General features: G+C 45.7%; 1 protein-coding gene and 1 long non-coding RNA gene across 5 annotated transcripts in view; one reads left to right on the top strand and one right to left on the bottom strand.

Moving 5' to 3' along the window:
- Window positions 1-15,964, bottom strand: part of LOC143929657 (alpha-1,3-mannosyl-glycoprotein 4-beta-N-acetylglucosaminyltransferase C-like) — a 107,066-nt gene extending 91,102 nt beyond the window's left edge. For 2 of the 4 annotated variants that reach the window (XM_077453595.1, XM_077453600.1), the window contains exon 1: window positions 5,119-5,274. The gene's annotated coding sequence lies outside the window, so the exon portion shown is untranslated. Of the gene's footprint in view, window positions 1-1,715; window positions 1,827-5,118; window positions 5,275-15,835 lie in introns of those variants that run through there. The other 2 variants (XM_077453597.1, XM_077453596.1) reach the window with 2 other exon arrangements.
- Window positions 1-21,789, top strand: part of LOC143929658 (uncharacterized) — a 66,911-nt gene extending 45,122 nt beyond the window's left edge. Inside the window, exon 2 of the long non-coding RNA XR_013262558.1 lies at window positions 21,665-21,789. This is a non-coding gene — a long non-coding RNA (uncharacterized LOC143929658). The remainder of the gene's footprint in view (window positions 1-21,664) is intronic.
- The last annotated feature ends 1,798 nt before the right edge of the window (window positions 21,790-23,587 follow it).

The following is a 23,587-nucleotide window of genomic DNA, read 5'->3' as shown; positions in this document are numbered from 1 at the left end:
TCAGTAAGCAGTAATGATATGCTGTAACTGCTGGAAACCAATCTCAATTGCTGCCTGATCTGATATGGAAAACTGATTTTAAGTCAAGCTTCTATTTATTGTATGTCTCAGAGTAGGTGGAGAGGGAAATTGCATGGGTGGGGGGCCCCAAGAAAAATTTTGCTCAGGGTCCAATCTATATTAAAGACGGCCCTGTCTGAATGTCCGACCGTGTGTACAAGGGCTTACAGTATAGAACCCTCTACATAGTTTAAGGTTAAACTTTGTTTCTTCTCATTTTAATGAGTGGCCACGTGTCTTGTTAAACTCCCTTTCGCGGAAAAGTTTTCTCCCTATTGTGGGGTCATCAGTCCGGTATTTGTATATTGAAATCATATCCCCTCTCCAGCGTCTCTTCTCCAGAGAGAATAAGTTCAGAGCTCACAACCTTTCCTCATAACTAATATCCTCCAGACCCTTTATTAGCTATGTTGCCCTTCTCTGGACTCTCTCGATTTCCAGTACATCCTTCCTGAGGGCCGGTGCCCAGAACTGGACGGCATACTCCAGGTGCGGCCGGACCAGAGTCCTCCCTTAATCTCCTCTTCTTCAGAGAGAATAAATTCAGTTTCTCCTCCAAATTTCCTCATAGCTGAGCGCCTCCATGCCTCTTATCAGTTTGGTTGCCCTTCTCTTCACTTTCTCCAGTTCCCCGATATCCTTTTTGAGAACTGGTGCCCAAAACTGAACTGTATATTCCAGATGAGGTCTTACTAATGATTTGTACAGGGGGACAAAATGATCTCTCTCTGGAGTCCATACCTCTCTTATATAAGAAAAGACTTTGCTCGCTTTGGAAACCGTAGCTTGGCATTGCATGTTATTATTGAGCTTTTGATCCACCAAAACCCCCCCAGATCCTTCTCCACTATGGATTCCCCCAGTTGCACTCCCCCTAGTATGTATGATGCATATTCTTAACCCCCCAAGTGCATAACTTTACATTTATCAACATTAAACCTCATTTGCCACATAGTCGCTCAATTAGACGGAGCATTGAGGTCGGCTTGTACATTGGAGACATCCTGTAAGGACGTTATTCCCCTGCATAGCTCGGTGTCATCTGTAAAGACGGAAAATTTTACTTTTGATCCCAGACCAAATATCATTTATAAAGATATTAAAAAGTAAGGGTCCCAGCACTGAACCTTGGGGTACACCACTGATAACCTTAGACCATTCAGAGTAAGAATCATTAACCACGACTCTCTGAATTCTGTCTTTTAGCCAGTTTTCTATCCATTTACAAACTGATATTTCCAAACCTGTAGACTTTACCTTACACATTAGCTGTGTGTGGGGAACTGTATCGACCAATTTTGAAAAAAAATCAAGTATACCACGTCCACCACCACCCCTCTGTCCAAGTATACCACCTCCACCGCCACCCCTCTGTCCAAGTATACCACCTCCACCGCCACCCCTCTGTCCAAGTATACCACCTCCACCGCCACCCCTCTGTCCAAGTATACCACCTCCACCGCCACCCCTCTGTCCAAGTATACCACCTCCACCGCCACCCCTCTGTCCAAGTATACCACCTCCACCGCCACCCCTCTGTCCAAGTATACCACCTCCACCGCCACCCCTCTGTCCAAGTATACCACGTCTACAGCCACCCCTCTGTCCAAGTATACCACGTCTACAGGCACCCCTCTGTCCAAGGTTTTATTTACCTCCTCATATAAAGAAATCAGTTTTGTTTGACAACTTCTGTCTTTCATGAATCCATGCTGTGTCTGGCGCCCAATAACTTTGTCCAACTTGCACCCGCTATGCGTCACAACCTACCACAAACAGAAGGATGTCAGCTATCTTTGGTCTGGAAAGTTCTCATTAGACTGGACAAGGCCAGAGACCTTGCCACAATAGAAAGGCAACATTAACTGAAATAATCACTCGTTACAACCGAGACATGCAAAATACCATCTCTGAACGCGCAACACATCCAACCTTAAAGTAGATGGGCTACAGCAGCAGAAGAACTCCCAGGGAGCCACTCCTGTCAGCTAAGAACAGGAAACTGAGGCAACAATTCGCACCGGCTCACCAAAATTTGACAAAAGAAGATTGAAAAAAAACTTTGCCTGGTCTGATGAGTCTGGATTTCAGCTGCAACATTCAGATGGTGGGGTCAGAATTTGGTGTAAACCACATGAAAGCATGGATCCATCCTGCCTTATATCGGTTCAGGCTGGTGGTGGGGGTGTAATGATGTGGAGGGAGATTTTTTTGCCACACTTTGGGCCCCTTGAACCAATTGATCGTGGTTTAAACACCATGGCCTACCTGAGTATTGTTGCTGACCATGTCCATCCCTTTATGACTACAGTGTCCCCATCTTCTGATGACTCCTTCCAGCAGGATAATGCTCCATGTCACAAAGCTTCAATCATCTCACCACTGGACAATGAGGTCCCTGTACTCCAATGGCCTCCACACTCACCAGATCTCAATCTAATAGAGCACCTTTGGGATATGGTGGCATCATGGATGTGCAGGCGATTAATCTGCAGCAACTGCGTGATGTTATCATATCACTATGGAGCAAAATCTCTGAGGAATGTTTCCAACACCTTGTTGAATCTATGCCACCAAGAATGAGGTCACTGTACTCCAATGGCCTCCACACTCACCAGATCTCCATCTAATAGAGCACCTTTGGGATATGGTGGCATCATGGATGTGCAGCCGACTAATCTGCAGCAACTGTGTGATGCTCTCCTGTCACTATGGAGCAAAATCTCTGAGAAATGTTTCCAACACCTTGTTTAACCGGTTCCCGACCAGCGCGCGACGATGTACGTCGACAGAATGGCACGGGCAGGCATATTGGCGTACATGTACGTCCAATATTCAATGCCGCCCTGCCATCCCGCGCTGGTCGGGACCCCCGTAAGTCCGGTCGCGGGACCCGCGGACTCGATCGCCGCGGGCATCCCCGCGATCGTCTCACGGGACGGCTGAATGGAGGAAATGCCGTGTAAACAGCATTTCTCCATTCTGCCTAGCAACTATTGACGCTGATCTCTGCTCCATGTGATTGGAGCAGAGATCAGTGTTCACTAAATGAAAGCCCAGCCCCCACACAGTTAGTAACACACCCCTAGGAACACTTAACCCCTACACTGCCACCCACTGGTTAACCCCTTCACTGCCAGTGTCATTTACACAGGAATCACTGCATTTATATAGCAGTGATTACTGTATAAATGACAATGGTCCCAAAAATTTGTCAAAAATGTCCAATGGGTCCCCCACAATGTCGCAGTCACAATAAAAATCGCTGATCGCCACCATTACTAGTAAAAAAAAAAATGATTCATAAAAATGCTATAAAACTATCCCTATTTTGTAAACGCTATAACTGTTGCGCAAACCAATCAATCAATAGTCGCTTATTGCGATTTTTTTTTACCAAAAATATGTAGAAGAATAGGTATCGGCCTCAAATGAGGGGAAAAAATGTTTTTTTATATATTTTTGGGGGATATTTATTATAACAAAAAGTAAAAAATAATGCGTTTTTTTTCAAAATTGTCGCTCTATTTTTGTTTATAGCGCAAAAAATAAAAACCGCAGGGGTGATCAAATACCACTAAAAGAAAGCTCTATTTGTGGGAAAAAAAGGACGTCAATTTTGTTTGGGAGCCACGTCACACGACCGCGCAATTGTCAGTTAAAGCGACGCAGTGCTGAATCGCAAAAAGTGGTCTGGTCTTTGACCAGCAAAATGGTCTGGTCTGAACGTGGTTAATCTATGCCACCAAAAATGAGGTCACTGTACTCCAATGGCCTCCACACTCGCCAGATCTCCATCTAATAGAGCGCCTTTGAGATATGGTGGCATCATGAATGTGCAGCTGACTAATCTGCAGCAACTGCGTGATGTTATCATATCACTATGGAGCAAAATCTCTGAGGAATGTTTCCAACACCTTGTTGAATCTATTCCATGAAGAATGAGGTCACTGTACTCCAATGGCCTCCACACTCACCAGATCTCCATCTAATAGAGCGCCTTTGGGATATGGTGGCGTCGTGGCAGCAACTGCGTGATGTTATCGTGTCACTATGTCACTATGGAGCAAAATTTATGAGGAATGTTTCCAACACCTTGTTGAATCTATGCCACCAAGAATGAGGTTACTGTACTCCAATGGCCTCCACACTCACCAGATCTCCATCTAATAGAGCGCCTTTGGGATATGGTGGCGTCATGGCAGCAACTGCGTGATGTTATCGTCACTATGGAGCAACATTTCTGAGGAATGTTTCCAACACCTTGTTGAATCTATGCCACGAAGAATGAGGTCACTGTACTCTAATGGCCTCCACACTCACCAGATCTCCATCTAATAGAGCACCTTTGGGATATGTGGCGTCATGAATGTGCAGCCGACTAATCTGCAGCAACTGCGTGATGTTATGTCACTATGGAGCAAAATCTCTGAGGAATGTTTCCAACACCTTGTTGAATCTATGCCAAGAATGAAGGGAGTTCTGAAGGCAAAAGGGGATGTAACCCGGTGCTAGCAAGGTTTACCTAATAAAGTGGCCAGTGAGTGTATTTCACAATGCTAATAGAGATCACGCGGCTGCTTCTCCTTTACAAATCAAAGTTGCAACCCCCCCCTGCAGACTGCTGGGTCCAAGGGATGCACAACAAGCACCGAGGGGGGCCACATACAGCCCCTCAGGGTTGCAGGTTGGGCACCTAGGCTACTCCTGAACAAGATACAGAAAGCATGTCCCTATACTAGACAGAAAGAAATCATTCTCAAACAACCTGCTACAATGTTTCCAGATCATGCCCACAATACAACATCTAAAGGAATGTGTTTTAACCTCCTAAGAAGTTCATAAAACATTTTTATACATTTGTGGAAATGAGTCCTAAGACTTTTTCTCTTTAAAACAGATCAGCTGATCTAACGTCACCCAACTGAGGAAATCGGAGAGAGAGAGAGAAGAAAAAAAAGTGACAAAGTTTTCCTTAGTGGAACGTTCCTCTTATGCTCACAAGATTGTCTATTTGCTTCCATTTGTTTAGAAGAGTGTAAAGGGAACGCTACTTACAGCGGTGTCTGTCCTTCATCAGTGCAGCGTGTTCAGTCTGCAGGAATAACGTACTGACTGGCCAGCAGGAAAGCGCCTGTGCTGTGGGTGTGCCACTCCTACATTAAATATTAATTCTCAGCTCCCGTAAAGAAAGCAGGTGGTTAATCACTGATCACACAAGGACACCTCCTCTATGTCCTGCACTCCTAGTTCTGAACGTGAAATGTCACCTAAGGACCTAGCCCTGTAATGATAAGAGATAGAAGAGCCACCACCATAGTGACGTCTTTGTCTCCATCTTCTAAGAATAGGCTGGGAGGTGTCTAAGCAAACAGATTCAGTGCGTTTATTTTCATAGCATATCCAGTTAGACAAAGGCTGCCAAAAGCGTGCAGACAAGGATGGGGTATCTATTATAATTATTATTATACAGTTACAAAACAATTCAAGACAGAGGGGTTGGGAGGGACCGGTTTGTGAGAGCTTACCATCTACAAGGGAGGGGAAAGTGATACAAAAGGTAATGAGTTGATGGAGAACGCAAAAGTTTGGTTGTTGGGTGACGGCGAGAAAGGCTTTTGTGAAAAGATGAATTTATGGGGATCATCTCAAGGTGGACAGAGTAGGAGATAGCTGGACAGGTTGGGGGTAGGGAGTTCCTGAGAATGGAAGAGGCTTCCATAAAGAGATGAGTTTTTAGGGATCACCTAAAAGTAGGAAAGAGTAGAAGATGGCTTGATATGTTGGGGTAGGGAGTTCCAGGGCATGGGTTCTATGAAGAGGTAACCTCTTCACAGAAGCTTTAGGGATGTTTCGGGATTACCTATAGGCAGACAGAGAGGTTTATAGCCGGACAAGTTGTTGGAGTAGGGCATTCCAGAGAATGAGTGAGGTATCCATGAAGAGATTGTCCACATTTGGTTAATCCTTAAAAACTTGAGTACTTGATAGCTAGAGAATGTGAGAGGCTTCTGTGAAGAGATGAGTTTTTAGTAGTGACCTAAAGGTGGACAGAGAAGGAGATAGACGGACAGGTTGGGGGTAGGGAGTTCCCGAGAATGGAAGAGGTTTCCATAAAGAGATGAGTTTTTAGGGATCACCTAAAAGTAGGAAAGAGTAGGAGATGGCTTGATACGTTGGGGTAGGGAGTTCCAGAGAATGGGAAAGGGTTCTGTGAAGTTAACCACATCTGGTGGCAGGCAGCATGGCAAGTGACATTCCACATCTGGTGGCAGGTGACCATCCACATCTGGTGGCAAGTCACAATTCACATCTGGTGGCAGGCAGTGTGGCAATTAACAATCCACATCTGGTGGCAAGCAACGTGGCAAGTAACATCCACATCTGGTGGCAAGTCACAATTCACATCTGGTGGCAGGCAGTGTGGCAATTAACAATCCACATCTGGTGGCAAGCAACGTGGCAAGTAACATTCACATCTGGTGGCAAGTGACATTCCACATCTGGTGGCAAGCAGCGTGGCAAGTGACATTCCACATGCTCAGGGTCTCACTGATTCTGCATTATGGTGAGTTGAACTATTTCATTTATTACTACAATGTAATAATAGAAATAACGCGCTTCAGGAGGATGAAGCGCTAACACCAGCCATTGCCCTGACAAATTGCCCATGAAAAATCCCTGACAGGGTTCTGATCCTTCCCTGCTCTATCCAAAACAAGTTTTGGCCGGATGTCCACTTTAAACTTTAAGGAATTTGGAAAGTAACAGGTAACCAATGACCGTGTATAATTTATGCATCCATTGTTCCAGCATAATCTTCAAGGTAGAAAAAAAAACTAGAGTTTTTTTTGAACACGGGGAAAAAACTTTTCCTTTAGCAAACACTTGAATCCCATTACAGCAGATCATAGCTCTTCATACAGCTAATATTTACCTGTGTACTGAGGATTAACCAAGATTCTCAGCCAGATGATGGATGGTCCCGTGTGACAACTTTCCATTATACTTCAAACCTCGTCCTCCTCTTCAACCCGCAACTAGGTTTTAGCATTGTGCTGTGTCGCAATATCTCAATGTGAAGTACTGCTACTAATGCTGCCCAGCTCTGCCCTATTGGTGCGCACAGGTGACTCACCCGCAGATCCTGTGTTTACATGTAAATTACCAGCATTCATATGTAAATAGCGGCGGCTGGCAGCATTGATATGTATATCATGCCCCCCTGAGATCATATCCACAGTAATCTCTAGCAACCAATCAACAAGCTGGAATCATGTGCTGTAACCTCTAGCAACTAATCAGTGAGCCTTAATGTGTGCTGTAACCTCTAGCAACCAGTCAGTGAGCGGTAATGATACACTGTAACCTCTGGCAAACAATCACAATAGCCGATCTGATTCAGTAAACTGATTTTGAGTCTAGCTGCTATTTATTGTATGTCTCAGAGCAGGTGGAGCGCAAAACTGCATGGGGGGGGGCGCAAGAAAAGTTTTGTCCAGGGTCCAATCAATATTAAAGATGGCCATGTGGCAGATCCCCCACAAAAGCTGGGGGAGGGGGAAACCCGACAGTGCATCAGGGGGGCGAGGGGCAGGGAAGCACACAAAAAAGTTTTGCCCAGGGTCCAATCAATATTAAAGACGGCCCTGTGGCAGATCCCCCACAACAGCTGGGGGAGGGGGGAACCCGACAGTGCATCAGGGGGGCGAGGGGCAGGGAAGCACACAGGGGCCCTGAGCAGCAGGACAGGGATAGATAGGGGGTGGGAGTTGCATGTAGAGGAACAGATGCCCTCCATTTCCCTTTTGCAGCCATTGAATGTCAGCGGGAGGGAGAGGAGGAGAAGCGGGCATTCAGCAGCGGCATGGAGGGATTGGTTCCTCTATATATGCAGCCGCCCCACTGACCTTCTATCCAGGTCTACGGGGTGGTGGCGCACAGGCCCCCTGGAGCATTGCACTGGGTTGGCAACCTCTGTGGGTACGCCCCCTGCACCAATGTAAGCTCTGTTCTTTTCTGACAGCTCTGATCCAGCCTAATTTTAGGCCACCAAATTGCATCACACCCCTAATCCAAGCCTGTCCACGACTTCAGCCCTGAAATGCATTTTTAACTTGCGAACTGTCAACTTCAATAAACTCTTTAACCGCTTGGCGTCTGCACTATAGCCGAACGACTGAATTTCCAGGAGGCCGTCATATGACAGCCTCCCCTTTGTGCGCTCCCCGCATGCCCTGCGCTATGATCACCGAGTCACTGAGACTTGGAGGATCACAGATCCAAGTAAGGAGCCAGTCCCGGGCCCTTACCACATGATCAGCTGTCAGCCAATGACGGCTGATCACGTGATGTAAACAAAAGCTCAGTAATCGTCTTTTTTTTTTATCCTCACGCTGACATCGCGAGGTGGAAAAAAAGCAGATCACCGTGCAAGGGACATCGGTTGCAAAGAGGCAATTCTGCCTCATCTGTGTCCACCAGTACCCCCTGCCAGTGCTCACCAGTGCCACCTATCAATGCCCACAAGTGCCGCCAATCAGTGCCACCTAGCAGTGCTGCCTATCAATGTAACCTATCAGTGCCCATAACTGCCATCTATCAGTGCTCATCAGTGCAGCCTCATCAGTATACATCAATGAAGGAGAAAAAATTACCTGTTTTCAAAATTTTGAAATCAAATACCACCAAAAGAAAGCTCTATTTGTGGGAAAAAAATGATAAAAATTTAATTTGGGTACAGTTGTCATTCAAAGTGCATCAGCGCTGAAAGCTGAAAATTGGTCTGGGCAGGGGGGGGGGGGGGGGAGTGTTTAAGTGCCTGGTAAGCAAGTGGTTAAACTTACCCTCAAGTGTGATGAATCATTTTAGTGGGCACACCTCTATACCCATCTAAAAATTCCTCCTATTGACCAAGAAATTCCTTGTAGTTGGGGTTATGTAATACTTTACAATTGTTTCCAGCGTTCCTCTTGGTACAAATGCTGAAAATAGCTGCAGTAAAGGCAGAGGTATAACTACAGGGGTCGCAATTGTGATCTGGCCTCATGCTCCAGAGAGCGGGTGCAGCTCCCCTGCATACGAGGGGTGGGGGGGGGGGAATGGCATATTGAGAAGCTAATCCCCTCTATTTTCCTCCTGCAGCCGCTGGGAATTCAGCGGCCGCAGGAGGAAAATGGAGGGGATTGCTATTCTCTATATGCCACCCCCCGCCGTCCCTCCTATCCAGCTTTATCTTCTTTCTGCTGCTCCCAGCCCTGTGTGCTCCCCTGGCCCTCCCTCACACCCCCCCCCCCCCCCACAGCTCTGCCGGCTTCCCCCCTTCCCTTTTTCCCCAGGCTTCTGCAGGGAATGTGTCAGGATGGAGAGCAGGAAAGGGGTCGGCAAATAGGTTATTTATTGGCCCCTTCCTTTTCTGAACAAACAGTTAGTGATCTGTACCAATAGCTCCTGTGTCCATTCATAACCAAACTGTGTTTCTTATGCTTCAGTTTGTGAATGAACAGGAAGCCTCTGTACACGGCTCTTCCTGTCCATTCATTCCTTTCTGCTGAGGATGGAGATTGAGGACTGTGTCCTCCTTCTCCTTCTTCTGTCTCCAAAGGTAAAACATCAGAGGTCTGTTTAGACCCCTGACATTTCACCAAAGCCCCCCTAACCAGGGCTCCTAAAAAAAAAAAAATAATAATAATAATAAAAAAAATTGTAAAAAATGATAAATGCCATTGTAAAAATAAAATAAGTAAAATAAATGGTAAATATATATATATATATATATAAATAAAATATAATACAAAAAATTATTGACACCAGTGGCGAAACTACCAGGGTTGCCCTGGGGTCAGGGGAACCCCTAATGGTTTCAATCATGTGCCTTCTGATGGTGGGCACTCGCTGAAGAGGCAGAGCCAAGAAGATGAAGATTAGGGCTGCTCTGTGCAAAACTATCACACAGAGCAGGCAAGTATAGCATGTTATTTAAATACTTCAGCCCCGGGCCGGGCCATTTTTTGCGATACAGCACTGCGTCGCTTTAACTGGCAATTTGCGACGCTGTACCCCAAATAAGATTGATGTCCTTTTTCCCCCCCCCCCCAAAAATAGGGCTTTCTTTTGGTGGTATTTGATCACCTGTGTGATTTTTTTTTTTTTATTATTTGTGCTATAAACAAAAAAAGACCGACAATCTTGAAAAAAAATTATATATATATATATATATATATATGTGTGTATTATATATACGGTGGGTAGTTTGCAAGCGGTTAAAAAGAAAAAAGGATTACAATCGCTTTGTGTATCTGGCTGGAATAATGGCTTCCAGGTTTAGTGACCATCTTGTATCTATATATAGGGACTCATAAACAGAGTTAAAAGATGATTAAACCCAAGAGCAAATATGTATTATATTGCAATATACAGTTTAGTTTTAATGACTATTGATTTTCTTTTTTGTAACTTTTTTTGCTTTTATACAGTATAGATTTTATTTTTACTTGGTAATCTTGTAAGGGACGCACTTCCTGTTTTAGGGTGACATCCAAGACACAAAATGTCTTAGGCAACCAATCGTCTAGCTGATTGGTTGTCGTGCCCTTTTCCATATTCATTCATCAGAATTGTGCAAATGCTCTTCAAGTTATTTTCTCCTGCTTATGGGCAGTAGTGAAATACCACATTATGGCCACTAGATGGAGCTGATGTGCATAGGAAATACGTACGTTTTCTAAAGATGCAATGTAACAATTCTAAATAATGCTACAAAGTACATGTCAAACGCAAGGTCCGCCAGCTCATTTCGTATGGCCCTCCCACCCAGAGTTTTTTTTCAGCCAGAACCCTGCACACCCCTAAACCCTGCAGTCTGTATGTAGCGCACTCCTCAATCCTACACGCTTGTACACATTGCACTCCTAAACTCTGCATTCTGTACGTAGCAAACCCCTGAGCTCTGTACTCTGTACATTGTGCACGCCTGAATCCTGCACTTGGTACATAACCCCTCAACTCTGCAACATGTACATAGCGCAGTCCTGAATCCTGCACTCGGTACATAGCGCACCCCTGAACTCTTCACTCTGTACATGGTGCACCCCTGAACTCTGAATCCTGCACTCTGTACATAGCGCACCCCTGAACGCTGCACTCTGTACATAGCTCATCCCAGAACTCTGAATGCTCACTCTGTACATAGCGCACCCCTGAATCCTCACTTGGTACATAGCGCACCCCTGAATCCTGCACTTGATACATAGCGCACCCCTCAACTCTGAAACGCGTACATAGTGCACCCCTGAATCCTCACTCCATACATAGTGCACCCCTGAACTCTGCAACATGTACATAGTGCAGTCCTGAATCCTGCACTTGATACATAGCGCACCCCTCAACTCTGAAATGCGTACATAGTGCACCCCTGAACTCTGCAACATGTACATAGTGCACTCCTGAATGTTGCACTTGGTACATAGATCATCCCAGAATTCTGAATCCTGCACTCTGTACATAGCGCACCCCTGAATCCTCACTTGGTACATAGCGCACCCCTGAATCCTCACTTGGTACATAGCGCACCCCTGAATCCTCACTTGGTACATAGCGCACCCCTGAACGCTGCACTCTGTACATAGCTCATCCCAGAACTCTGAATCCTGCACTCTGTACATAGCGCACCCCTGAATCCTCACTTGGTACATAGCGCACCTCTGAATTCTCACTTGGTACATAGCGCACCTCTGAATCCTCACTTGGTACATAGCGCACCTCTGAATCCTCACTTGGTACATAGCGCACCTCTGAATCCTCACTTGGTACATAGCGTACCTCTGAATCCTCACTTGGTACATAGCGCACCTCTGAATCCTCACTTGGTACATAGCGCACCTCTGAATCCTCACTTGGTACATAGCGCACCTCTGAATCCTCACTTGGTACATAGCGCACCTCTGAATCCTCACTTGGTACATAGCGCACCTCTGAATCCTCACTTGGTACATAGCGCACCTCTGAATCCTCACTTGGTACATAGCGCACCTCTGAATCCTCACTTGGTACATAGCGCACCTCTGAATCCTCACTTGGTACATAGCGCACCTCTGAATCCTCACTTGGTACATAGCGCACCTCTGAATCCTCACTTGGTACATAGCGCATCCCTGAATCCTCACTTGGTACATAGCGTACCTCTGAACTCTTCACTCTGTACATAGCGCACCCCTGAATCCTCACTCCATACACAGTGCACCCCTGAAATCTGCAATATGTACATAGCGCAGTCCTGAATCCTGTACTTGGTACATAGCGCAACCCTGAGCTCTGCACTGTGTACATAGCGCAACCCTGAGTTCTGCACTCTGTAAATAGCGCAACCCTGAGTTCTGCACTCTGTACATAGTGCAACCCTGAACTCTGCGCTCTGTACATAGCGCACCACTGAGCTCTGCGCTCTGTACATAGCGCACCACTGAGCTCTGCGCTCTGTACATAGCGCACCACTGAGCTCTGCGCTCTGTACCTAGCGCACCACTGAGCTCTGCGCTCTGTACAAAGCGCACCACTGAGCTCTGCGCTCTGTACATAGCGCACCCCTGAGCTCTGCGCTCTGTACATAGCGCACCCCTGAGCTCTGCGCTCTGTACATAGCGCACCCCTGAGCTCTGCGCTCTGTACATAGCGCACCCCTGAGCTCTGCGCTCTGTACATAGCGCACCCCTGAGCTCTGCGCTCTGTACATAGCGCACCCCTGAGCTCTGCGCTCTGTACATAGCGCACCCCTGAGCTCTGCGCTCTGTACATAGCGCACCCCTGAGCTCTGTGCTCTGTACATAGCGCACCCCTGAGCTCTGCGCTCTGTACATAGCGTACCCCTGAGCTCTGCACATAGCGCACCCCTTTACTCTGCACTCTGTACATAGCGCATCTATGGGGTGGGGGGTTCTGGATAAATTTAGGTAGTCTTACAAATACAACTGGCCCTTTCAGGGGAACAATAACGCTGTTGCAACCCTCAATGAGTTTGAGTTCGACACCCCTGCGCTAGAGGGAAGTAGCAATGTAACCAATTGCTCATTCCTGTATTCTCTAGAATTGTTACACCCTATCGCTTGTTAGGCTTAGTTCCCACTGGAATTAGGAGCAGGCATTTGAGAGGCATTTGACAGGCATTAAAAACGCCCCTCAAATGCCTATGCACAAGATATAATAGACAGCACACCAAGAGTAAGCGTTGTGTCGCTTCAAAATTGAAGCCTCGCGTTGAGTCAGGAGGCGTTTGAAGCCTTTCAACGCCTCCCATTCAAGTCTATGGTAACACTCCGCAAACGCTCTGGCAGGCGTTTTCAGCGTGGTAATGGAGCGGTTGCGGCGCGTTAAAATCAGTCACTTTCCTTTGTGGAGCAGTTTTAACGCTCATCAAACGCTACGAACCTACGCATGGGGAGTTTAACACTTGTAAAACTCTCCATTCTAAAGCTCATTGACGCCTGTCTGTCTGACGCCCCATACTAACGCCATACAAATCGCTATAAGGAGCGTTTGTTGAGCGTCAGAAATGTAGTGGAGTGTGAACGAGACCTTACAGAGGTGTTTTTGTATACTCCTCGGCTCCATCTAGTGGTCATAATGCGGTATTACGCTATTGTTCCTAACAAAACAACATTGGTTTAGATGAGAAAATAGGACAATTGCATAATGTTTTATATTCACACACAGCACAATCGCACACGTGGATTCGCTGGATGAATGGCTACATTATTTTTTTTTTTTTTTTTAACCACTTCCGGACCGCCGCACTCCGATATACATCCTAACTTTGAAGGGGAATATCGTTTTTATGGCAACGGCTAGCTGCCATAACCCTGGTATCCTCTTCTTTGGGCCGGCGGTGCCCAGTTTCTGATAATAGTGGTCTCTGCAGCTGATTCTTTTATCTCCATACTATTGCAGAGCAGAAGCAACGTCAAAACGGTACTTCCGCCCATAGCTCTTAAAGGGCCATTTTTATTTTTTTTATGACAATTTTCTATTTTTATTTTTTATTGCATTTTAGTGTAAATGTGAGACCTGTCTTTTTGACCCCAAATCTCATATTTAAGAGGTCCTGTCATGCTTCCACCCATAGCTCTTAAAGGGCCTTTTTTATTTTTATTTTTTTATTTTTATTTTTTATACAAAACTTTTTATTTATTTTATTTTTAAATTGCATTTTAGTGTAAATGTAAGACTTTAAGTTCCCCCCCCCCCCCCCCAGATCTCATATTTAAGAGGACCTGTCATGCTTTTTTTCTATTACAAGGGATGTTTACGTTCCTTGTAATAGGAATAAAAGTGACAATTTTTTTTTTTTTTTTTAAAGAACAGTGTAAAAATAAAAGGTAAAATAAATAAGAATTTTTTTTTTTTAAACGCCCCCCCCCCCCCCCCCCGAGCTCGCGTGCAGAAGCGAACGCATACGTGAGTAGTGCCCACATATGAAAACGGCGTTCAAACCACACATGCGAGATATCGCAATCGGTAGAGCGAGAGCAATAATTTTCACCCTAGACTGCCTTTGTAACTTTAAACATGCAACCTGTAGAATTTTTTTTTCAAACGTCACCTATGGAGATTTTTTTTTTTAAAGGTAAAAGTTTATCGCCAATCCACGAGCGGGCGCAATGTTGAAGCGTGACATGTTGGGTATCAATTTACTCAGTGTAACATTATCTTTCACAATAAAAAAAAAAACTGGGCTAACTTCCTGTTTTTTTTTTTTTTTAATTAAAAAAAGTGTATTTTTTTTTTAAAAAGTGCGCTTGTAAGACCGCTACGCAAATACGGTGTGCGACAGAAAGTATTCCAACAACCGCCATTTTATTCTCTAGGGTGTTAGAAATTTTTTTTTATAATGTTTGGGGGTTCTAAGTAATTTCCTAGCCGAAAAAAAACAAACCGTTTTTAACTTGTAAACACATCATCTCAAAAAGAGGCCTGGTCCTTAAGTGGTTAAATAAATGGACCCCTTTGTGTTAATGCCCACCAGGAACCATTAGAGAGGGAGAATTGGCACAGGCAACAATAAAAAAAAAAAAAAGACTTGACAGGAGATCTAATCCCTCTGTATTTTTTATGTGTGTGTGTGTGTGTGTGTGTGTGTGTGTGTGTGTGTGTATATATATATATATATATATATATATATATATATATATATATATACAAACTTTAAATGAGGACTTTTACCTGTAGCTTCAGCTTTGTTTGCTCACCTGGTGGGAGAGTTCATGTAGCCAGACTGTTGGGATGTGTGATGCGGGAACGCATGCAAGATCCTCTGCTTTCCCCGCAGAACACATAAAACATGCATTCCTTTTGCAAGTAAGCAGAGGTGCCCCTAAAGACGTATTAAACCCAAAAGCAAACACTTCGTATATTGCAGCTTACCAATTCTTGCATGTGCTGGCTGCATTCGTTTTTTTTTTTCGGCTGTCTTTCTCTTATTTTCACCTGGTGATCCAACCTGAGGATCTGTTGTAGTAGTTCCTATCCAAAGGTACCCCCTGTGCTCCTTCATCCAGAGTTGAGGGGGGGGGGGGGGCTCTAATACAGGAAGTGGCCAGATCACCAGCTGAAAACAGAGGGGGATAAAGCCGAAAAGAGAAAATGAATGCAGCCACCACGTCTAACGTTTTTTTTTTTTTTGGGTGTGGTAGTGAGTGCTTTTAAATAAATGGGCTACCCTGCCGTAACACTTGGCAACGCACGTGCGCTGACACGTAGCATGCTGCGGTCACATGTTCCTTACCTTGTTCCTGATGTTTCTCCTCCGTTTCTATCCTGCTCGCTCTCCGATGTCTGGAACCTTCTGCTGGCCCAGTAGAGCGAGCCGAGAAATGTTGACTTTGTGAAGAATTCGGTGTATTTTGGACAAAAAAAAAACGACAATAATGTTATCAAACCAAAGCTCAGTTCTTACCTGACCGGACTGTACACATTCCACCCAATGAAAAATGATAAACTCCATTCACACCCAATACTGCCAAGTCGGCATACCATCCGAACTGTCATCTTTGGGGACAATTGTCATGTTTTGAAAGGAGACAGAGAACAGTCATCACTGGGGTGTGCGTTGTCTCTTTCTAAGTTAGTAGCTCCCTGAAGTAAAGCAGGCCACAGACGGAGCAAACTCCTTTCCTGCAACCTGGGCCATCTTTAATATGGACCCTGGGCAAACATCTTCTCCCCCCCCCCCCCCCCCACCCTTCACTGACTGGCTGCGAGAGGTTACAGCACAGGACTTCTGCTTGTTGATTGGTTGCTAGAGATGTACATCAATACTGCTCACTGATTGGTTAGTAGAGGTTACCGGATATCCTTACCACTCACTAATTGGTTGCTAGAGGTTACTGCGCATTATTACTACTCACTGATTGGTTGTTAGAGGTTACTGCATATCCTTAACGCTCAATGATTGGTTGTAACACTGATCCTCCTCCTCCTGGCAAATCAGGAAGCAGGTTTTGACACCGGTCACCCGATTGGCTGAAAGGACAGGCGATCGTATTGAACGCCTAAGTGGATGAGCTGGAAGTCGCCGCGGAGGAGAGGACGTGGAACTGAGCAGCTGCACCACGCTGCCTGCCACAGTGGGGTAAGTGCTGGACTGACTGGAAAACCGCGCGAGGGTGGGTGCTGCTTTGGGGGGGGGGGGGGGATTTGGATGGGTGATACCCCCCAAAAAAACACCAGCCGCTACTGGTTGTACCCAAGTTGATCGGGGTACATTCAGCCTACCCATACATGGTTTAAAACTTGGCTGGTTCAGCAGGAACCGGTTAAGATTTGAAACTTCAATGGCCATCCTTAACCAGTTTTGGCTTCTATGAAACTTGGGCAACAACTTTTGCTGCAAAGTGCCTTTTTCATGTCCTGCATTGTCATTGCAAAATTTCCTTAAAGCCCAAAAAAAATAAAAAAATCCTTTGAAATGGGGTGGTGCCTGCACTGGAAAGCAACGGTGGCTGGTCCATGCAGGGTGCCGGACTCGTACGCTTCTATGAGAGGCTCTAATTGGCTTCAAAAAAGGTTGGGCTCAGGGCACAGAACCCATTCACTTGTGACAGTATGGAATCAACATTCGCTATCGACTTTTGGCGTCTTCTCCCAGCCAATCAGGACAGGAGGTGGATTGTAGGACCTCTGTGGATTTGACAGACCTCCTCCACCAGATTCTGCAGTTCTCCATGCAGCTTTGCTTCCCCCTCCCCCAGATCCTGCACCTCTCCGTGGAGCTGCAACACTCCCTCATCCCTACCGCCTCTGGTCTCAGCATTCAGCAGACTCTGGCAGCTGACTGCAGCCCTCCTCTGGTCCTCCTCCAGACTCTGCACTTTCTGCCTCCCATCTCCACCCCAGCCTCTTCCCAGCACAAGGGAAGGGGGTGCACTCTGAAGTAAGGAAGGGTAGGGGGCTCGACATCTGCTTATAAATAGTAGGAGAATAACACAATTCTATGCCAGTTGAAAAGGAGGATCGAGGTTGTGTTATAACACAAGCCACAGCTTAATAACTTTTAACGTGAGCACTTTGGACCAGACGTGGTTAATAGTGCCCATGCACAATCCAGCTGCCCCTCAATAGTCCTAATTCACTAAGCTACAACAATTACCATTGTTCAGTCATGAGATGAAAATGATGGCAGACCGGGAAGGCAGATAACACCCATGGCCATTCTTCGAATTAAGATGAATGCTTTCTGGCCTGACCCGGGCTGTCAAAGGGACACAATCCTCCCTGTTCAGGCAATGGAGGAGGGAGGCCATGGGTGCAATCCGTCCCGTACTCTCAGGTACTCGTCTATTAATAACCAGGAACTGGCACTCGGCTTTATATTTGTGCCTGCGGTAAGATTAGTCCTACCTGTGCCCCCAGTTTATGTATTAAAATTGCAGGTCATGAAACAGTATCTTTATTCCGCTCTCTCATTCAATACAATGATTAATTTGCTGGTTAGGTATTTACAACGCGTTCCTCCAATTGGTTCATTGGCAGGAGATACACCCACATCTAGTTTATCGTGTCTTGGCCCTGGGGGGGGGGGGGGGGGGTTCATAATGTTTTGACTCTAAACAGAGCACATCAACTGACAGGTGGAATCCAGTAAAGCAACTCTTATCAAAACATTGGCTTTGGAAAGTTGCCTACAAAAGATGGTGACCTTGATCTTCCCTCTTTAAGATCTATGACTCTTGAAGCCAGCACTCCTCTGCTGTGCTCGGTGGCTCCAGGACCCGTTAGTGACGTAGGGGCTGCTGGAGGGAATCGCAGAAAGCAGCGGGGACACCAGGCTTTCCAACACACCCGGAAGAGTCAGATGAAGATTATTCTTCTGCAGATATTTCTAAATGGGTGCCGATGGACCTCGGGAAGTAATGATCTAGAGCAGTGATGGTGAACCTTGGCACTCCAGATGTTTTAGAGCTACATCTCCCATTATACTCAACTACACTACGCTCTGCACGAGCATCATGGGAAAGGGAGTTCCAAAACATCTGAGGTGCCAAGGTTCGCCATCACGGATTTAGAGCAGCTTGAGGGACAGCTCTGTACCATATGGGTTAACTCCATGGGTCCCCAAAGCAATCCAAAGAAAGGGTAAAGAATAAGAGCGCCCAACTCTAAGTAATCCACTATAGATTTATTCATCTAGATCAGGAGGGTCTCCAATTTTTTTTAAGCAAAGGGCTGCTTTACTGTTCTTCAGACTTAAGAGGGGCCAGACTGTGGGCATTGGGAGCAGGATGCCTGACAAAAGGGGTCCTGTGAGACTACAAAAAGTTGTTGTTTGCTGTCATGATGTGATTGCTGAACAATGATTTGGACCCATTTTTTGGAGACCAATGATGTGCTGGTGACATTCCTCTTCCGCTTTGGGAGTAGAAAAGGTCCCAATGCCAATGCCCAAATATTTGTTGTCAGTAGGAGGTATAGTAGCTTATCGTTGGGAGGAATTGTGCCCCATCTTTGGCATCATTGGGTGGAATTGTGCCCCATCTTTGGGGTCATTGGGAGGAATTGTGCCCCATCTTTGGGGTCATTGGGAGGAATTCCCCATTGTTGGTATTAGTTGATTCAAATTGTGCCCCAAGGGCCGGCTAAAAGCAAGCAAGGTGCAACATCTGGCTCCCGGGCCACAGTTTGGATTGGAGACCACTGATCTAGATAAAAGATCAGTAGGTAAAGTAAACACATTTTGGGGTCCTCTCTTTAGGAAATTACAGTATGAGCAGCAGCCCACAGCCTGTCAGACTCATGTCATCATTCTAATCCTTTGTTCACATTCCCCAACGTTTCCTACCATCACCACCAACACAAGCCCTGGTGAAGGAGTTGCGATCCCCTAAAATGCTTTGACTTTACCATCTAATATTTATCCAGGAAATTATATATGGCCTCGCAAAGAAGTATATAAGCATACAATATTACATACTGCACCAGTATGTAATATTGTATGCTTATATACTTCTTTGCGAGGCCATATATAATTTTCATAGATGAATAGGTGGATAACACACCTGATGCTGTGTGTCGGCATCTGTCCACGAGGAATGGAGGAGCTTAGACTCATCCTCTTCGTGTCCTGATCCGCATACATTTTTAAGCCCCGAGCACACTCTGGTTTCCCCATCATGGCACAAATGGGGAACAGGCCTCCTTTATTTTTGCTACCTAATATAACTGTGTGATTGCTTGTCTATACCTGTTATATATCGAATTGAATCACAACCCAGTTCAACTGTGTTGTAGCGGTTAAATAGCGGTTCAGTATGGATATTCATGACAAATTTGGATGGGTTTTACGACCCAGATCAGTAATTTGATTGACTCTATTAGGATTTATTTTTGTATACATATCTTTTTGATATATATTTTTTTCCTCCTATCCTAAATGAATGGAGGGCACCTTTTGAATCATTGTATCAACTATTACCGTAAGTACTTCCTATAAACGATCCAAATTTGCCATTCAAAATGGATATTCCCGCTGGTTATATACCATCGTGTTCAAACGGTGGTTATAACTAACAACTGCTGCTCATGTGAATATGGACTGTGTTGATAACCATATATGAGTTCATTATGATTATCTTTTTGACACTAAATGTGTCTTGTTACTTTACTAACTTATTGTTTGTACTATTCATATGTGCCGTATTACTATATTCAATTAATTCATTATGATAGGTCTTGCCCTCCCGCCTGTTTTTTTCCCCCCTTGTAGGTTTGGGTCCCGGGCTTCTCTCCCGGCGGCTGGTGGGGCTCTTGGGGGGTTGGTTTGGGGGAGGGTGAGGCATTGCATTTGAATGCTTCGCCGGCCCCCTCTCCCCTTGCCCGCGTCCCGGCCAAGAATTATTGGCCTAGGGACGGGAGCACAGACGCTCGTGCGGTTCTTCCGCGCATGCGCAGACCGCGCCAGGCGCTGCACGGTTGATGCGTAACAATTTTGTTTGCGGCCGTTGCAGGATGCCTCGGACTAGGGGCGCGTGCGCGTTGGGTGCCGATGCGTGCGTACTGTAGAGCCCCTGACCCCGTGACGCTATGCGCCGGCGACTTGGCGCTGGAGTCATTTAGCAGGGTTGGGGGGTATTTATAGCGTGTCTTCCGCTACCCTGTATACCGAATTCACCCGGTGAACATTGGGGGTGTCCCGTGATCGGTAAGTTGGTATATCTTGGACTGAGCGCTACGATGGTGCTCCCTTACATCAAGTATTGTTTTATAGATTGATAGATTACCCTTTGAATATTTACACAGATGACTCTCCAAATATAGAATACTTTGATGCTGCGGATGTTCTCCTATTTTGTACACTGTCCACATCCAGCCGGCCTGACCTGCTTATCTATCGATGGGTGGACACCCATGCTACCCCCTCCGGGCCCTTGAGATACCAATATATACTCCTTTACGGGTAACCATCTTGATTTCTTGCCCTTACCTTTACTGGATATCACTAATTATCTCTATCACTATATTTTATCCTTTTCACATCCATGGGGCATTTTCCTCTATACCCCCCTCCCTTTCATCTTATTAATTTACATTTTCGGTTTAACCTTGGTTCACTTATACACTGATCATTATGGGGTTGTTTCCTTCTCTTTTGGTATGCACTCACGTACACTCCACTGTTACATCACTTTTCACTCTTGGATAGCCTCACTAATGTGGTTTGACCCATTGTGCACACTAATTTGCACCCTTGGATAGCCATAAACACGCGCTTTTCCCATTTCATGAGCACATCCACCACCTCTCAACCACATTGGTTTATCTTTGATGGTTGAGATGATTTCCACACTAATTATCACCCCTAAATGTTTTGAGGCCAGATTATAAACCAATAATTATCAATAGAAATATCTCCACACAGATTTCGGTTACTACTGGGATTAATACCTCCCCCCAGCCGCCGGGGGAGACTTCCCTCGGTCACCTGAACTAGCTTGGGGACCTGGGCGCGATAGTAAGACCTTGAATATAATTTCAAACAAATGTTCCCCCTCCTTTTCGATTGTACCTTACTATGTTGTCGTATATTTAATTGTGATCTTTATCTATATATGTATTTTAGATGTTGGTATTTCCTGAGGAAGCTGAAAAAGCGAAACTAGTTGAAATACTTCACCTTCTATACCAGCCCCTGATTATTTGTAATGATTTTATGTTCAAATAAATTGACCTGTTATTTTTATAGAACTGTTTTCTCAATGTCTTTATTATCCGTATATGTGCACCGTAATAGTCCCTTGGCTTTCTCTCTTTGTTGATATTTCTGGTTGGGGACCAGATTTTCCAAAAATTCACTTAATATTTATCCAGATCATAGGTCTCCAGGTCTAAATAGGTCTAAACAAAAGCTAATTTTTAGGGATGCACCGAAATTTCAGCCGCCGAAACATATCGGCCGAAAATGCCCCTTTCTGCACTTTTCCGAAAGGAAAAAACGGCCGATAATTGAGCCGGAAATGGGGCGGGGTCTGGGCGGAGCCCCTGGTGCCACCCATCATAGGAGGTGTATAGCGCAGGAGAGCCGCCTCCGCCGTCTGGTTCAATAGAGCGCCGGGAACATCACAGCTTTAATTTCAATAGCTGTGTGTTTCCCCAGTCGCGCGCCGTAGCTTACAGCCCCTCCCCCTTGTTCAGGGGACTTTGATAGACAGATCACCCGTCTATCACAGTTCCCCGTACAAGGGGGAGGGGCTGTATGCGATGGTGCGCGACGGGGAAACACACAGCTATTGAAATTAAAGCTGTGATGTTCCCGGCGCTCTATTGAACCAGACGGCGGAGGCGGCTCTCCTCTCTCTTTGCTGCATCACTGACTGCACAGGGGACACCACACTTATCTCTTATGTCGCCAGTCTCTGACCACCTCCTGAACCATGTCCTTAGTCTCTGACCACCTCCTGTATAAAAATATTTTTTAAAAACAGTCATTTTTGGTATCGGTGCTGTTTCGGTATCGGTTTTCGGCCTAGTGTATTTTTCATTTTCGGTATCAGTTTCGGCACCAAAAAACCCATTCGGTGCATCCCTAGTAATTTTACTTCAGACTTTAGGGGGTCTGGACTGTGGTCAACAGGAGTAGAGAATTCATCAGTGCCTCAGGCTTGGTGGTCAGCGATAGTGTAAAAAAAAAAAAGTACAAATAACGCCCCATAAATAGAGTACAGCTGTGTGTAATTTAGTCTCAGTAGAAATACAGCTGTTCTGTGAAGCCATCCGAGGTTTGTTAGAGAACCTTAGTGAACAAACCGCATCATGAATGCCAAGGAACACACCAGACAGGTCAGGGATAAAGTTGTGGAGAAGTTTTAGGAAACTTTAATATTAATTCCTATGGGGGGGGGGGGGTTGAAGCACATGATTAGAGCCAGAGGCTCTAATAGGCTTCAAAAAAGGGTAGGCTCGGGCGTAGTAGAGCACTGAGCCCCAATCCCACCCAGTTGTGTGACGATAGCGAAAGAATTGCCGCTATTTTCACACTAAATCTTCCCACCAACTAGGAACCAGGTGTGAGACCTGTTTTCCTGATTGGCCAAAACATCAAGCGAACCTATTGGATACTTGACGTGGAGCCAGGGAGGAAGCCGCTGGAGCCAGACAGGAGGCCCGCCAGCCTAGAGCTGCTGCCCAGACCCTGCTTTGCTGAATGACACCCTTTGTCTATCCAGGTAAGTGCTGGACCAACTGGTAGCCGAGTGGGTGTGTGTGTGTGTGTGTGTGTGTGTGTGTGTGTTAGTGCCACACTGCCGGGGTGATCTTTTTTGCCATCCCCCCTGAACAAAAAACCCACCAGCCGCTATGTGCAGTCGACTTGGGAGGAAAGAAATGCATGATTGCTGGATGTCCTCCAGCCAGGAAAGAAATGCATGATTGCTGGATGTCCTCCAGCCAGGAAAGAAATGCATGATTGCTGGATGTCCTCCAGCCAGGAAAGAAAGGGGGCTCAGTCTTATTTCAGGGCATGCTGTAAGCTTCTTACAGGGTGCAG

The sequence above is a fragment of the Lithobates pipiens genome, unplaced genomic scaffold, assembly GCF_037356315.1.
Source record: "Lithobates pipiens isolate NorthernLeopardFrog02 unplaced genomic scaffold, aLitPip1_a1.2 Scaffold_24, whole genome shotgun sequence".
Classification (NCBI taxonomy): domain Eukaryota; kingdom Metazoa; phylum Chordata; class Amphibia; order Anura; family Ranidae; genus Lithobates; species Lithobates pipiens.
This window is presented reverse-complemented; position numbering and strand designations above follow the sequence as displayed.